This window comes from Lithobates pipiens, unplaced genomic scaffold (assembly GCF_037356315.1).
Source record: "Lithobates pipiens isolate NorthernLeopardFrog02 unplaced genomic scaffold, aLitPip1_a1.2 Scaffold_19, whole genome shotgun sequence".
NCBI lineage: Eukaryota > Metazoa > Chordata > Amphibia > Anura > Ranidae > Lithobates > Lithobates pipiens.
In genome coordinates, this window is record NW_027507764.1 from 519,524,855 (window position 1) to 519,541,001 (window position 16,147).

Sequence of the window (16,147 nt, forward strand, 5' to 3'; positions counted from 1 at the left end):
TCAATGACTTAACAAAATAAACTTTGCACTCTTTTGCTCTATTTTGCATATTTGTAATTCTCCACATCAACTGTCACTTTGATATCACCACTGACGACACACCATCCTGACTTATTTTGCTTTATTTATTATTAGAAATAGAGAGTACTATCTCAAAACCAGTTAAATCTATTCACTTCGATGAGGTCTACCGCTAATTGTACGGTAATGCAAAATGTTCACAAAACCATCCATTTGCTACCAGACATGCTGCACATATTATGAGTAATGTAACTATCGCTCGCTAACGATGTAAAAAGTTTTATTGCTTTTCTGACATTAACCGAGTATCTCTGACTTTAACTGAGTATCTCTCTACACTAGGATCATTGCACAGTTAAAACACAGTGACAAAACATTTCTTTTTACCGCAGCAAAATGTGAGAAAAGCAGTGTAAGCCGTCTTTCTGCCATATGCTTCAGAAAATTAATGTACCGCTTTTAAATCCATATCAATTCCACATCCTAATGTAAACTGTCTAAAATTTTAACATTTACTGATAGCAATTACTGATATTACATTATGATTATACCAGTGGAAATGGACCGCGTAATGGAATTGTCAAATTAATCATAATCTCAGAGTTAACTTAGCTGATAAATTTACGATTTACTCAACGATTTACTCAACGATTTAAACTTAGATTTTTTCAGGCTAAGTCAATTTAATCTTAAATAATTTATACTATATTCTACTGTACTCCTAAATAATGTACTGTTTTTCTGTATTTTAGCCGTGCTCATATTTCGTGTTATGTTGCTATTCCGACAATCGGCCTTAATGAGGATATTACTTTGCAACAATCTCTTGATCCCTTTTGTGTATTCACTTTATCTGTATTCATATTTACTGCCTCAATATACTTATTATTATTATATTATAGAGATTACTATCTCTAAATCATTGTAAACGTAACCATAGATATAATGTCTACAGCTAATTTTACGTTAAAGCAAAATTCACACAAAACCATCTTTTTAAAACCTTTTAAAGCCGGCACATTAAGAATAATGCAACCATCTCTCTACCTCTATGCAATAGGATTCTCTTTCTGACTCTATTTTGTATATTACTTCAACTGTCACACTGATAACCATTTGTAACACATAACACTGGCAACACATTTTTTAAAAGCAGCAAAATGCGAGAAAGTGGTTGCAGTAGCAAAGGATAGCAATAAAGTTTGATTACATTAATAACACATAATGCAACTATTTTACATTCACATCAAGCATACATCCTATTGTAAACTGTCTATCACTATTAATTTTCAGGGTTACTGATACATTATGCGGATAACCAGTGGAAACGGAGAAAAGTCAGTGTAAGCCGTCTTCGTGCGTAACAAAATTAATGGAACGATTTACACGTTGGAATTTACAAGCTACGTTAATTTACTCTTAAATAATGTATACCCTTTAGCTGCTTAGCTCACACTTTGCTGTATGTAGCCGCGTTAACTGTATTAATGGTTTCATGTAAGTAACCAATGGGGATTGACATTTCATGTCTATCTCACATCTCTAATGCAATTTGTCTCTTTAAAATTTCATACTTTTCCGGTTATTATACTTTCTCATCCTTAAAGACAAGTTGCTGATATTTTATGATTACAGCAATCATCTCATCTAATTGCTAGTCCGATATTCTAACTTGGTATTACTTTGCAAGGCTCTATTGAACAATGTAAAGGTAAGCTAGATATTTTGTGTATTTCCACTTAAACTCGACCTGTTTATACTGTCTCAATATTATCCTTTCTAATTTTGCTAAATTAGATTATAGGGTTTGCTATGTCTAAATCCACCTTTATTACGTATACTGCTACTTTTAGGATAATACAAAACCATCTTTTGCTTCTTTACACGCTTCACATATTAAGAGTAATGCAATGCTACCGATGTGAACAGTTCAATTGCTCTTCTTACATTTAGCTGGTATCTCTCTGCTATAGGAAACTGAATTTGTATTACAACGATAACTCATCTAATATCAGTCCACTCAGTGCTACCGGGATAACTTTTTCATTTAGAGTAATGAAATGATTTCTCAGTCATTTTGAAGCTACTGCAAAAAACGCTTCCGATCTCTTTTCAACTGCAATACTTAAGCTCTGCAATATAAAGGAATATTTAGCTGCTTAGCTCAAACTTTGCTGTACGTAGCCGTGTTAACTTTATTAATGGTTACCAATGGGGATTGACATTTCATCTCTAATTCACATTCACATTTCTAATGCAGTTTGTCTTTTTGCCATGTCATCCTCTGCCAGTTATTTTCCTTTCTTATCCTTATGCTATATTTGGGGTATATTTACTACATTATTAAAGACACGTAATGAACCCGATTGATAAAAACCTACACACGTCGTTGCTGTCATTTCCTGTATTTCCACTTAAACTCGACTTGTATATACTGTCTCAATATTAATCTGTGTTATTTTGCTATATTTATTATTAGAATAACCAGATTACGATCTCTATATCCTGGTAAACCAACTCACACAAAACCATCTTATTTCTACCTTACACGCAGCAATAAATATTAAGATATTAACATTTAACCGGTATCTCTCTGCAATAGTAAACGGAATGGGTAGATCACTCATCTAATATCAGTCTTCTCAGTGCTACCGGAACAACTTTTACATTTAGAGTAATGCAACGATTTCTCAGTTTTATGAAGCTACTGCAACTAACGCTTTGGATTTCTTTCCTGTTAAATTACGCTCTGCAATATTAAGCCATGTAAATTGTCCTATTGGTCTACTAACAATGCTATGTATAATAATACAAATCTTTCAAAAGCAATATCGTCTTACTACAATACTTACACTCTGCATAATAAATATGATTAATGCGTCTAATGCTAATAATAAAGTCGTCTAAAACTCGGCTATATTTAGAGAGTAAAACTATCTTACATCAAAATAAACCATGTACTGCCAAACCAATAACGGCCAATTACTTAACGTCTATCAGTCAATGACTTAACAAAATAAACTTAGCACTCTTTTGCTCTATTTTTTATATATGTAGCTCTCTACATTAACTGTCACATTTATATCACCACTGACAACACACTACTGACCTTTTAACAGCACCAAATATGAAAAAAGCACTGTAACTCTTTACATGATTTAGATGTAGTTGCATTAGCAAAAAATAAAGTCATGTCTTCTGTACACGCTAGCCTTTCTGTATACATTAATCTTTCTGTGTACACCAGTCCCTCTATATAGACTAGCCTCTCTGTCTTCTGTATACACGTGCCCGTAACCTATATACACTAGCCTGCCTTCTTTTTACAATAGTCTCGGTGTCCCAGCCTCTCTGCATACACTGGCCTCACTGAATTCCCCAGACTCTCTTCTGTATACACAAGCCTATCTGTAAACAATAGCTTGTCATCTGTACACACTAGCCTCTCTGTATACACTAGCCATTCTTCTGTATACACCAGGCTCAGGGGAATAACATTAGCCTATCTGTATTACCTTGTTTGACTTTTCTGATTTCTGTTTCTTTTCTAGGGTCTACCTCGCCGTATACCCAAGCCAATCTTATTACCCCAGCCTCATTCCAATTATAATAGCCTCACTGTATACCCCAGGCAGTCTTGTGTTGGGTTTTTTCAGTCTGCTCAGCCATCTTCTTGTAGGGTTCTTCGGGTCAGCCCTTGCTCCCTTTTCCCCACGTATCCTCTCATTCACAAGAAGTTCATTCTCATGTCTGGGTTACCTTGGGCATCAGGCTCATCCTATCCTTCACGGGACATTCATTTGGGTTTCCTTCTCATCTCCAGGTCAGGAGTCGGTGGGTTCTACTCTCACAGCGGTAACTTAAAGGTTACTTACAGTTGGCGTTTGGGCATATGTCATTTTATGGATGGGATCTTTACCTTCCCTTTTCCACCTATTCTTGTGTTTTTTTGCCCTCTTTTCAGGCATACTGACCATCCAGGCCATGACAATCCTCAGGCCTTGGTTCTTAACCACTACAATACAGGGCACTTTCGCCCCCTTCCTTCCCAGCCCAATTTTCAGCTTTCATCGCTCTAGCGCTTTTAGTGACAATTGCGCGGTCATGCTACACTGTACCCAAATGAAATTTTTATCATTTTGTTCGCACAAATAGAGATTTATTTTGGTGGTATTTATTCACGACTCCGTTTTTTATTTTTTGCGATATAAGCGCAAAAAAGCGGAAATTTGGAAAAAAAACAATATTTTCTTTTTTCTATTTTAAAAGAAATCCAATAAAATCAAATTTTGTCATAAATTTAAGCCAAAATGTATTCTGCTACATGTTTTTGGTAAAAAAAAATCCGTTAAGTGTATAATAATTGGTTTGTGTGATCACGGACATATGTACGCAAATGATCATGTACATATGTGTGCAGGTGATCACGTACATATGTGTGCACATAATCATTGGGACAAGTGATTTTAGTGGGACATATGTGGGGGACATGTTTTTATTATTAGGGACATGTGTTTTTATTTTTTGGGGACATGTATGTTTTGGGGACATGTGTGTTATGGGGACATATGTGGGGACTGTGTTTACACTGTGTGGTGTGTTGTGTGTTTACACTAGACTGAAGATCAGTGAGTAAAAAGCTGTAAAAAACAGCTCATACTCACTGATCATCAGCCGGCTGCAGCAATCTACTCTCCTCTCCTCAGCGATGACTTCTGTGTGAGGAGAGGAGGAGCCGATTGCCTAGCAACCGGCTGTTTGTTTACATCACATGATGGCCGTGATTGGACACGGCCGTCATGTGATCAGGAGGGCCAATCACAGAGCCCTGATTGACATTCCTGAACGTCCTATCAGAAGTAGACGGCTCCCACCCGGCCGTATATGTGCATTGGCCGGGTGGGAAGTGGTTAAGTAATATCGCATTTCCCACTTGAAGACTCCGATTACAAGTGGGAAGGCTGGCCGCAGGCCAACCCGTATTTGTGGGAGGTGTCTGAGGGACTATTAAACCCTCCTCCTCTGTCAGGGCCAGGGTTGGTGTTTTCTAGGGAGAGAGAGACCGGGTTACACAGACTTGCTAGTGTATACAGACGGAATAGTGTATACAGAAGACCAGCAAGTTTATACAGAGAGGCTAATGTGTACAAAAGACAGGCTAGATTATACAGAAGAACGTACTGGATATGCAGAGATGGAGGCGAGGTTATACAGAGGGAGAGGCTGTTTTACACAAAGAGGCTAGTGTGTGCAGACTTGCTAAAGTATACGGACAGACTAGTGTATACAGAGAGGCTATTTTAAACAGAGAGACTAGGGAAAACAGAGAGGCTAGTGTACAGAGACAAGCTGACAGTGAGGCCGGGGTATAATGAGAAGCTAAGTTATACAGTAGACAGGCTAGTTTATATAAAAGACAAAATTGGGTAAACAGAATACAGGCTGGGGTATAATGAGAGGCAAGATTATACATAGAGGCTAGGGTATAAAGATGTATACAGAAAGGCGGGGTATACCGAGAGACTATGTGTATAAAAGACAAGCTAGGGACGGACTAGTGTATACAGAAGACCGGCTAGTTGATACAGAGAGGCTAGATTATACAGAAGAACATCCTGGGTATGCAGAGAGCTCAGCTTCAAGGGATGGCCAACGTGAGTAATATGAGTGAGACTCCTCACCCCCCCCCCCACCTACCAGATCTGACTTTCATCCCCTTGCCCTCTCTGCCCCGGTCATCTGGTGGCAGTTTTATGCACTCCCTGGCCCCCACCCATTCATAATCCTTACCGACCTTTCCTTCCGCTGCTCACAGGAACACACTGGAATACTTGTCTAATTAACCAACTTGTACAAGACACCGCTATCCTCCTGTCTGACACCGGTCCCCATTGGAGGCGTTACCCCTCACTGTTTGGGTGGTCCCTGCCTCCCCCTGGATGCTCCACATATACCCCAAAGACATTGTCGGAGGGGCACCACTTGACAGGTGGCATCTCCCATTGGAGGAAGGGATGATGGCCCCAACCCCTTGGCAGCAGGTTCTTTCATGTACAGACCAGGGCGGCTCATCTTCCCTTCTGGAGTCTTGACCTTAGAGGGGGGAGTTGCACTTTGGGGGGTCTGAGTGATACCTAGTGCGCTGTACTGGAAGGGCTTGACATTCCCGCATATGTGTCCCCTCTCCCTGGTTGCGCCCCTCGTCCCCCCCTCTGGCCCCCACCTACTCTTTGCTGAGATTGCCTTCTGCAGTTTTCGGGGACACCCTGGATGACTTATTTATTGAGCCTATTGGTGCGAGACACTGCTTCCCTCCAGTTTGACTCTGGACCCCCCTGGAGGATTTACCCCTTACTGTTTTGGCGGTCCCAGCCTCCCTCTGGATGCTCTACACAGCCCCCGATGGTGATGCAGGAGAGACACTAATTGGCGGGCCCCAGAACTGCTGCTCGGGTGAAGTCTCCCGTTGGATGGAGGGATGGTGGCCCCAGCCCCTTGCCTGCCGGATTCTCCATGCACTGACCAGGGCTGCTCCTCTTTGATCTTCATGTGGTGACCATGGAGGGGAGGAGTTGAAACTTATGGGGTCCGGGTGGTTGCTGGTGTGAGCACGCTAAAGGACTTGACCTATCCGCATGTTTGTCCCCTCTCCTTTGCTGCCCCTCCTTCCCTCCCCCTTCCCTCCCTTACCTCCTTCCCTTCCCTCCCCCCTTCCCTCCCCCCTTTCACTCCCCCTTTCCCCCCTTACCCCCCTCTTTCCCCCCCTTCCCTCCCCCTTTTCCCCCGGGGCGTGGATGGAGGAGAGGGGGTAAGGAGAGGACAATCTGCCAAAGAGAGAAATACATTTGTTTGGGGGCTGCATGTACTTTTTGGGTATGGGACGGGGGGTGGTGGATCCCATTCTGTGATGCCTTTTCTGTTGTGACGGGCTCCCTCGTGCATGCCTACATTTAGGGCGAGCTGAGGAGACCCCTCAGTGCTGACAGTTCTATGCTCTACCTCTGTTTTAATTATACTATTGTTTTTTGGTTCTATGATGTTACTGATTGTCTTTTATTTGCATACCGGTATCAGACATGACATTTACCACTGCCGGGACTGGGGGGACTGGGATCCGGGGGCTCCCTCTCCGACCTGTCTACCCACCAACCCAAGTAGGACGGCGCTTTAAACCCAGTGTACATCTGGTAAACGCTATAGCATAATTGTGCTTTTTTAGTATACAATTCCTGTACTGTTGAGTGCGGACAACCCTTAATTTCCCTCTCCCCCTGGGGTTGAGGTGCCCGGCCTCTTTTTCCCCTTACCTTTCCTTCCATTTGCCCTTCCTTTTTCCCCCTTAGTTCCCGCCATCCATTACCTACCCAATACCTACCTTGGTTCAACTTTCTTTGCTTTTCTCGGACGTCCCCCTTCCCCTCCCCGAGGAGCGATGGCAGACTCAGTCAAGGTCACCTCTCTAAACGTTAAGGGACTGAACTCCTCTGAAAAACGGTGGATCCTCCTGTGAGAACTGAAGACTTCCTGTACTGATGTGGCCTTTATACAAGAAACACATTTTAAAAATACTAGCCTCCCCTTTCTACGGTAAAGATCCTTTGCTAAGGTCTACCACTCTACTAACCCCTCCTCTAAGACCAAGGGAATCTCCATTCTGATCTCTAGCAGGCTCCCCTCGGTTCTCCAGGATTCTCTGGTGGACCCTGGGGGCCGATATCTTTTTCTTAGGGGCCACATTGGAGAGCTCCTTTTTACATTTGCCACTGTGTACGCTCCCAATGATCACCAAGACACATTCCTCAGAACTACCCTGCACAGATGATGTGACTTTCGGGAGGGCCAGTTGATATTAGGTGGGGACTTTAATGTCCCCTTTCGCCATCGGTTGACACTTCTGCCTCTTGCTCCTCGCTCCTCATTTACTCTAGAAAGCGGATTACTAAGTGCTTACTGAATGACCAATTAGTTGATATCTGGTGTCTGCAACACTCCCGGGAAAGGGACTACTCTTTTTGCTCTTCCCCTCACAAATTATACTTGAGGATAGACTTCTTCTTGATTCCACATGACCAACTGCACTTGGTGAGCTCTTCCTCCATCGGCCATATTACTTGGTCTGACCACGCTCCTGTAGCCCTTACCTACACCCTCTCTAGGAACCCCTCACCTAGGACTCTATTCTGGCACCTTAATGAGAGCCTCCTCCAGATACCGGAAGTTTTAGCAGATGTGACCAGGGAATTGGACCTTTATTTCCAAGAAAACTAAACGCAGGACTGCGACCCGGGGATAATTTGGGAGGCTCACAAGTCAGTACTCCGCAGGGTACTTATCAGGCACGGGGCACGCATCAAACGAACACGGAAGGAACAAATTGCTAATCTGTTTTGTGAACTTGCCTCTGTGGAAGCGAAACATAAACATGCCCCCTCACGGACCTTAGAGATTGAATTGGGGACACTCCGTACCCAGATTACTGACCTACTCCATTATAAAGCGAAAGCAGTACTCCAGTTTTGTCGTAAACTGATGTAGGAATCAGGGGACAAATGCGGAAAAATCTTTGCCAGGTCAGTAAAGGAGTTGAAATCTGCCTCTTACATACAACAGTTGATAGATGAGAATGGCCAGAGGGGCTCTACCCCAACCCAAATAGCCAAAGTCTTTGAAAAATGCTACTCTGATCTCTACAACCTGCCCGATTCAGGGTCCGGACAGGACAATATAGACAGATATGTAACCGGTTCTGGTCTACCAACCCGATCACACTGGAAGAAGTCCAGATGGCCGTGGGACCTCCGAAGGTGGGTAAGGCTCCGGGCCCTGACGGATATACCGCACAATACTATAAGACCTTCCTCCCTATTCTCGGCCCGCGCTTGGTGAATTTATTGAATACTCTGAGCTTGAATGGGGATTTTCCTGAGCATACCCTTAGAGCCCACATCTCGTTGATACCTAAGGAGGGCAAAGACCCGGGCCTATGTGGGAGCTACAGACCAATTTCCCTCCTAAATTCGGTCCTAAAACGATTCTCTAAAATCCTCGCCACGTGATTGGCACAGCACTTGCAGTCCCTTATACATATTGACCAGTTAGGTTTTATTCCCACCAGGGAAGATAGGGACAACACCATTAAGGTGCTTACCCTGGTCCATAAAGCAAAGTCATCTGGGACCCCTTGTCTTTTCGTGAGTACTGATGCCGAGAAAGCTTTTGATCGGGTCAAATGGACATTCATGTTCTCGGTCCTTCGCCATATAGGTCTGAGTGAACGGATGTTGGCATGGATAAGTAAGATATACTCACGCCCTTCAGCTCAACTCAAAGCGAATGGGGTGCTCTCATCTCCCCTTGACATCGGGAATGGGACCAGACAGGGTTGCCCCCTGTCGCCCCAGTTATTCGCACTGTCATTGGAACCCTTTCTCTCCACAATTCGACAAAACTCAGACATAACGCGACTCCAAATCGGTACTATTGACATCTGCCTACGTAGATGACATGCTGTTCTCGTTGACGAATCCCAGAGTTTCCTTGCCAAATCTCCTTAGGGAATTCCAGATATACGGGATACTTCTTGAAATCAGAGGCCATGGGGGTCGAAGTCCGCCTGCAAACGTTACTAGACTTGTAGTCCAATTTTCGATTTAAATAGACCCATACAGCCCTTAAGTACTTAGGTACTTACATTCCACAGGACAACGCGCGTACGTTTATGTTGAACTTCCCCTCACCCCTTGTCACTAAGATCCGCAGTTTGCTTCACGGGTGGCATTCTGGCCTCCATTCCTGGTTCAGGAGATGCAATCTCATTAAAATGAACATACTCCCTAAATTTACCTATCTTTTCCAAGCTCTCCCGATCCAGATTCCAGTCCCGTTTTTTAAGCAAGCTCAATCCCTGCTCACTCAATTTAACTGGGCCCACAAAAATCCCAGACTTAAGTGGTCACAGCTGACATTGTCTAAACAACAGGGAGGGTTGGTTCTCCCTGACTTGCGATGCTACTACCTGGCCTCCCATCTGGGGCGTGTATTGGACTGGAATGGAAACAAACTTTCTAAGCTCTGGGTGCTACTAGGACAATCTCACTCCCAAATTCCGCTAAGAAGCACCATGTGGTGCTATAAGGATTTACCCACAGAATTGACGTCACATCCCACTATAGGGGCTTCATTGAAAGTCAGTCACCTGATCGCTACCCAAAACACACTCACGTCTTTGACTTCCCCCCTATTCCCTATACGTGGCCATCCGAACTTGGAACCGGGGACCCACTTAGAAATTCCAACCTAGACCATGCGTCTAAATTCGTCATTGATGGAAAATGACCTTCTTTCTCAACCCTAACAGATCCGACAGAGCTTTTCCAAATGCCTTTTTGGAGAGCGGCGCAACAACATCATTTTTTCCATTCCATCCCCAATACTCAAACTTTCGCACGCCCTCAGACGGAGTTTGAGACTCTATGCAGGAGCGAAGGCCCTTTGGTCCACATTCTCTCTCAAACAGATCACCCACACTTAACCTGTCTGTCCAACTGGGAAAAGGACCTTAATTGCTCGTTTTCCCCAGCACAGAGACAACGCATTATCACTTTGGCTCTCAAAACCTCGCTGTGCACGAAGATACAGGAGACAAATTTTAAACTTCTCACCAGGTGGTATTTGACACCATCAAAGCTGCATAAATAATTCCCCTCTTCCTCGAACATATGCTGGAGGTGTGGAGAAGAAGAGGGCACGTTGATCCACATTTTTTGGTCCTGCCCCAGCTTGGTGGACTTCTGGACAGAGATCCGATGCATAACACAAAAATTCACAGACTTCTCCATCCCGGAAGAGGCTGCATTCTTTCTCTTGCACCATTCACAGATTCCCATTAAGAAGTACAAAAAAAATAAATTTTACGGCATGTGATAAATGCGGCGAAATCCTGCATCCCTCTCTATTGGAAAAAATGTTCCCCCCCTTTCATTACTCACTGGCTTAGGAAAATAGAGGACATTAAAAAAATGGAGGACTTGATCCTCACATCACAAGGTAAACAAGAATTTTTTAAACAAACCTGGGACATCTGGAATACCTTTATATTCTCGCTGGAAGGATGTCGCCTGCTATCATCTTAATGCTCTGAGCTTTCCTTGACTGGCCCCTTGGACAGTGGCTGCCATTGTGTCTCGTCCCCTCTTCTCCTTTCCTGATCTTTCACCCCTTCTCTTTTCTGCCTTCCTCCCCTATCTCTCACCCCCTCCACCCACTCTCTCTTTTGGAAAAAGTGGAAAATTGGGAATGACGGCCCCACCCCCCCCCCTCTGGATGGATTATGCCGGAGGGACCTGGGGTTTGTGTGACCCTGGATCTTGGTACAGTACTTTATCCGTGCCTTGAATCATTATGATTGATGGAAGGCAGACTCACAGTTGCGAATATACCTGTATCAAGTATTGTTCAGCTGCTTTTTGCTCTGTATTTCTCTGTTGCATTATGTACTCGGGGGACCGTCTTCCCCTGTTTGGAGAAAAAATTATATTTGAAAAAAAAAAAGAAGCCTACGACACCTGGTATTCCCAGGCGGTCTCCCATCCAGGCATTAACCAGGCCCGACCCTGCTTAGCCTCCAAGATCAGACGAGATGGAACAGATTCACGGGGATGTGGCCGTAGCCAATAACTTCAGGCACTCTCAACTCTCTTGACAAACGCCAAGATGGTCACCTTGGGAAAGAAACAAAAAAAAAACAAGTCAACACCAACAACATAAAAAGAAGTCTACAGCACCTAGTATTCCCAGGTGGTCTCTCATCCAGGTATTAACAAGGCCCGACCCTGTTTATTCTCTGAGATCAGACGAGATCTGGTGCTTTCAGGGTTATGTGGCCATAGGCAAGCTCTTCAGGCACTCTCAACCCTCTTGACAAACACCAAGATGGTCACCTTGGTAAACAAACAAAACAAAAACAAGTCAACGCCAACAACATAAAAAGAAGCCTACAGCACCTAGTATTCCCAGGTTGTCTCCAATCCAGGTACTAGCAAGGCCCAACCCTGTTTAGCCTCTGAGATCAGAGGAGATCGGGCGCTTTCAGGGTTATGTGCCCATATGCAATCTCTTTGGGCACTCTCAACCCTCTTGACAAATGCCAAGATAGTCACCTTGCGATACAAGCGAAAAAAGACAGGTCAATGTCAACAACATAAAAAGAAGAATACGGCACCTGGTATTCCAACGCCATCTCCCATCCAGGTACTAACTAGGCCCAACCCTTCTTAGCCTCAGAGATAAGAAGAGCTAGGGCTTTTTCAGGGTTATGCTGCTGTAAGCGATCTCTTTGGGCACTCTCAACCCTCTTGACAAATGCCAAGATGGTCACCTTGGGAAACAAGCGGAAAAAAAAACAAACGAATCAACGCCAACAACATAAAAAGAAGCCTACAATAACTGGTATTCCCAGGTGGTCTCCCATCCAGGTACTAACCAGGCCTGACTATTCTTAGCCTCCAAGATCAGACAAGATTGGGTGCTTTCAGAGTGATGTGGCCATAGGCAATCTCTTCAGGCACTCTCAACCCTCTTGACAAACACCAAGATGGTGACCTTGGGAAACAAGCTAAAAAAAACAGGTCAACTCCAACAACATAAAAAGAAGCCTACGACACCTGGTATTCCCAGGCGGTCTCCCATCCGCGTACTAACAAGGCCTGACTCTTCTTAGCCTCCAACATCAAATGAGATCGGGTGCTTTCAGGGTGATGTGCCCGTAGGCAATCCCTTCAGGCACTTTCAACCCTCTTGACAAACGCCAAGATGGTCACCTTGGGAATCAAGCAACAACTTAAAAAAAAAGCCTATGGCATTGAGAAATCCCAGGCGGTCTCCCATCCAGGTACTAACCAGGTCCCAACCCTGCTTAGCCTCTGAGATCAAATGAGATTGGGCTCTTTCAGGGTGATGCAGCCATAGTAGATTTTTTTCAGGCACGCTCAACCCTCTTGACAAACGCCAAGATGGTCACCTTGGGAAGCAAACAAAAAATCAAGTCAACGCCAACAACATAAAAAGAAGCCTACAGCACCTAGTATTCCCAGGCGGTCTCCCATCCAGGTATTAACAAGGCACGACCCTTTCTAGCCTCTGAGATCAGAGGAGATTGGGTGCTTTCAGGGTGATGTGCCCATAGGCAATCTCTTTGGGCACTCTCATCCCTCTTGAAAAATGCCAAGATAGTCACCCTGGGAAACAAGCGAAAAAAAACAGGTCAACGCCAACAACATGAAAAGAAGAATACGGCACCTGGTATTCCAAGGCCGTCTCCCATTCAAGTACTAACTAGGCCCAACCCTTCTTAGCCTCCGAGATCAGAAGAGATAGGGTGCTTTCAGGGTGATGCTGCTGTAAGCGATCTCTTTAAGCACTCTCTACCCTCTTGACAAATGCCAAGATGATCACTTTGGGAAACAAGCGAAAAAAAACAGGTCAACACCAACAACATAAAAAGAAGCCTGCGGCATCTGGAAAACCCAGGCGGTCTCCCATCCAGGTACAAACCAGGCCCAACCCTGCTTAGCCTCTGAGACCAGACGAGATTGGGTGCTTTAAGGGTGTTGCGGCCGTAGGCAATTTCTTTGTGCACTCTCAACCCTCTTGACAAATGGCAAGATGGTCACCTTGGGAAAAAAGGGAAAAAACACAGGTCAACGCCGACAACATAATGAGAAGCCTACGGCACCTGGTATTCCCAGGCTGTCTCCCGTCCAGGTACTAACCAGGCCCATCGCTGCTTAGCCTCCAAGATCAGATGAGATTGGGCTCTCTCAGGGTGATTTGGCCGTAGGCACTCTCTTTGGGCACTCTGAAGCCTCTTGACAAAGGCCAAGATGCTCACCTTGGGAAAAAAGCTAAAAAAAACAGGTCAAAGCCAACAACATAAAAAGAAGTCGACGGCATCCGGTATTCCCAGGCGATCTCCCAATCAAGACACTAACCAGGCCAGATCCTTCTATGGCACCTGGTCTTCCCAGGCAGTCTCCCATCCAGGTACTAACCAGGCCTGACACTGCTTAGCCTCTGAAATCAGATGAGATTGGGTGCTTTCAGGGTGATGTGGCCGTAAGCATTCTCTTCAAGACACGCCCAACCCTCTTGACAAACGCCAAGATGGTCGCCTTCAGAAACAAGCGAAAAAAACAGGTCAAAGCCAACAACATAAAAAGAAGCCTATGGCACCTGGTATTCCCAGGCGGTCTCCAATCCAGGTACTAACCAGGCCTGACACTGTTTAGCCTCCGAGATCAGACGAGATTGGACGCTTTCAGGGTGATGGGGCCTTAGGTGATCTCTTCGGGCACTCTCAACCCTCTTGACAAATGCCAAGATGGTCACCTTTGGAAACAAGTGAAAAAAAAAACAGGTCAAGGCCAATAACATAAAAAGAAGCCTACGGCACCTGTTATTCCCAGACGTTCTCCTATCCTGGTATTAACCAGGCCCAACACTGCTTAGCTTCCGAGATCAGACAAGATCGGGTGTTTTCAGGGTGATGGGGCCGTAGGTGATCTCTTTAGGCACTCAAGACCCTCTTTTTAAAAGCCAAGATGGTCACCTTGGGAAACAAGCGAAAATAAACAGGTCAACACCAACAACATAAAAAGAAGCCTACGGCACCTGGTATTCACAGATGGTCTCCCATACAGGTATTAACCAGGCCGTACACTGCTAGGCCTCTGAGATCAGATGAGATTGTGCGCTTTCAGGGTGATGTGGCCATAGGTGTTCTATTCAGACACTCTCAACCCTCTTGACAAATGCCAAGATGGTCATCTTGGGAAAAAAGTGAAAAAAAAACAGGTCAACGCCAACAACATAGACCCTGGCGGTCTCCCATCTGACCCTGACCCTGACCCTGCTTAGCCTCTGAGATCGGGCGCTTTCAGGGTGATGTGGCCTTAGGCGAACGCTTCGGGACATACTCAAAACTCTTGACAGATGCTAAAATGGTCACCTTGGGAAACAAGCGAAAAAAAAACAGGTCAAAGCCAACAATATAAAAAGATTCCTACGGCACCTGTAATTAGGTATTATCCAGACCGGACCCTGCTTAGCCTCCGAGATCAGATGAGATCGGGCGCTTTCAGGGTGATGTGGCCGTAGGAGATTTCTTCTGGCTCTCTCAGCCCTCTTGACAAATGCCAAGATGGTCACCTTGGGAAACAAGCGGAAAAAAAAAAATGTCAACGCCAACAGCATAAAAAAAAGCCTACGGCACCTGGTATTCCCAGTCGGTCTCCCATCCAGTTACTAATCAGGCCCGACAATGCTTAACCTCCGAGATCAGACAAGATCGGGCACTTTCAGGGTGATTTGGCCGTAGGCACTTTCTTTGGGCACTCTCACCCTCTTGACAAACGCCAAGATGGTCATCTTGGGAAACAAGTGAAAAAAAACAGGTCAACGCCAACAACATAAAAAATAGAATTTTTATATACAGCTTACCTGTAAAATCCTTTTCTTGAGAGTACATCACGGGACACAGGAGCTTCATTACATAGTGGGTTATATAGGCACCTCTGGTGATTGGACACTGGTTAACCCCCAATTAAGGAGAATTCCTCCCCTATATAACCCCTCCCATATGGGAGGCACCTCAGTTTTGTAGCAAAGCAATAGGAAACCACGTAAAACCCAAGAGGGGTGAGAGCCCTGTGTCCCGTGATGTACTCTCAAGAAAAGGATTTTACAGGTAAGCTGTGTATAAAAATCCTATTTTCTTGATCATACATCAGGGGACACAGGAGCTTCATTACATAGTGGGATGTCCCAAAGCAATGCTCAGATTGAGGGGAGGGAGACACAGATCATAATATATAGACCGCCAAGGACCGGAGGACCTAAACTGCAGCCTGCAGTACACTGCACCCAAAGGCGATATCCTCTTGCCCTCTGACATCCACCTGATAGAATCTGGTGAATATGTGGACTGATGACCAAGTTGCAGCCTTACAGATCTGAGCCAGGGAGGCCTGGTGATGCACTGCCCAAGAAGCACTTACAGCCCTAGTTGAGTGCGCTTTCACTTGAAAAGGAGGGATCTTCCCTTTAACACTATAGGCCTGAGAAATAATCT

The 16,147-nt window shown here is 44.7% G+C and overlaps 7 pseudogenes; all 7 read right to left on the reverse strand.

Moving 5' to 3' along the window:
• Positions 1–12,011: 12,011 nt before the first annotated feature.
• LOC143998954 (5S ribosomal RNA) lies at positions 12,012–12,130 on the reverse strand (annotated as a pseudogene).
• A 323-nt stretch (positions 12,131–12,453) lies between these two features.
• LOC143998832 (5S ribosomal RNA) lies at positions 12,454–12,572 on the reverse strand (annotated as a pseudogene).
• A 99-nt stretch (positions 12,573–12,671) lies between these two features.
• LOC143999509 (5S ribosomal RNA) lies at positions 12,672–12,790 on the reverse strand (annotated as a pseudogene).
• Positions 12,791–13,741: 951 nt separating this feature from the next.
• LOC143999996 (5S ribosomal RNA) lies at positions 13,742–13,860 on the reverse strand (annotated as a pseudogene).
• Positions 13,861–14,020: 160 nt separating this feature from the next.
• Positions 14,021–14,139, reverse strand: LOC143999533 (5S ribosomal RNA; annotated as a pseudogene).
• A 319-nt stretch (positions 14,140–14,458) lies between these two features.
• LOC143998432 (5S ribosomal RNA) lies at positions 14,459–14,577 on the reverse strand (annotated as a pseudogene).
• A 700-nt stretch (positions 14,578–15,277) lies between these two features.
• LOC143999944 (5S ribosomal RNA) lies at positions 15,278–15,396 on the reverse strand (annotated as a pseudogene).
• Positions 15,397–16,147: the final 751 nt, after the last annotated feature.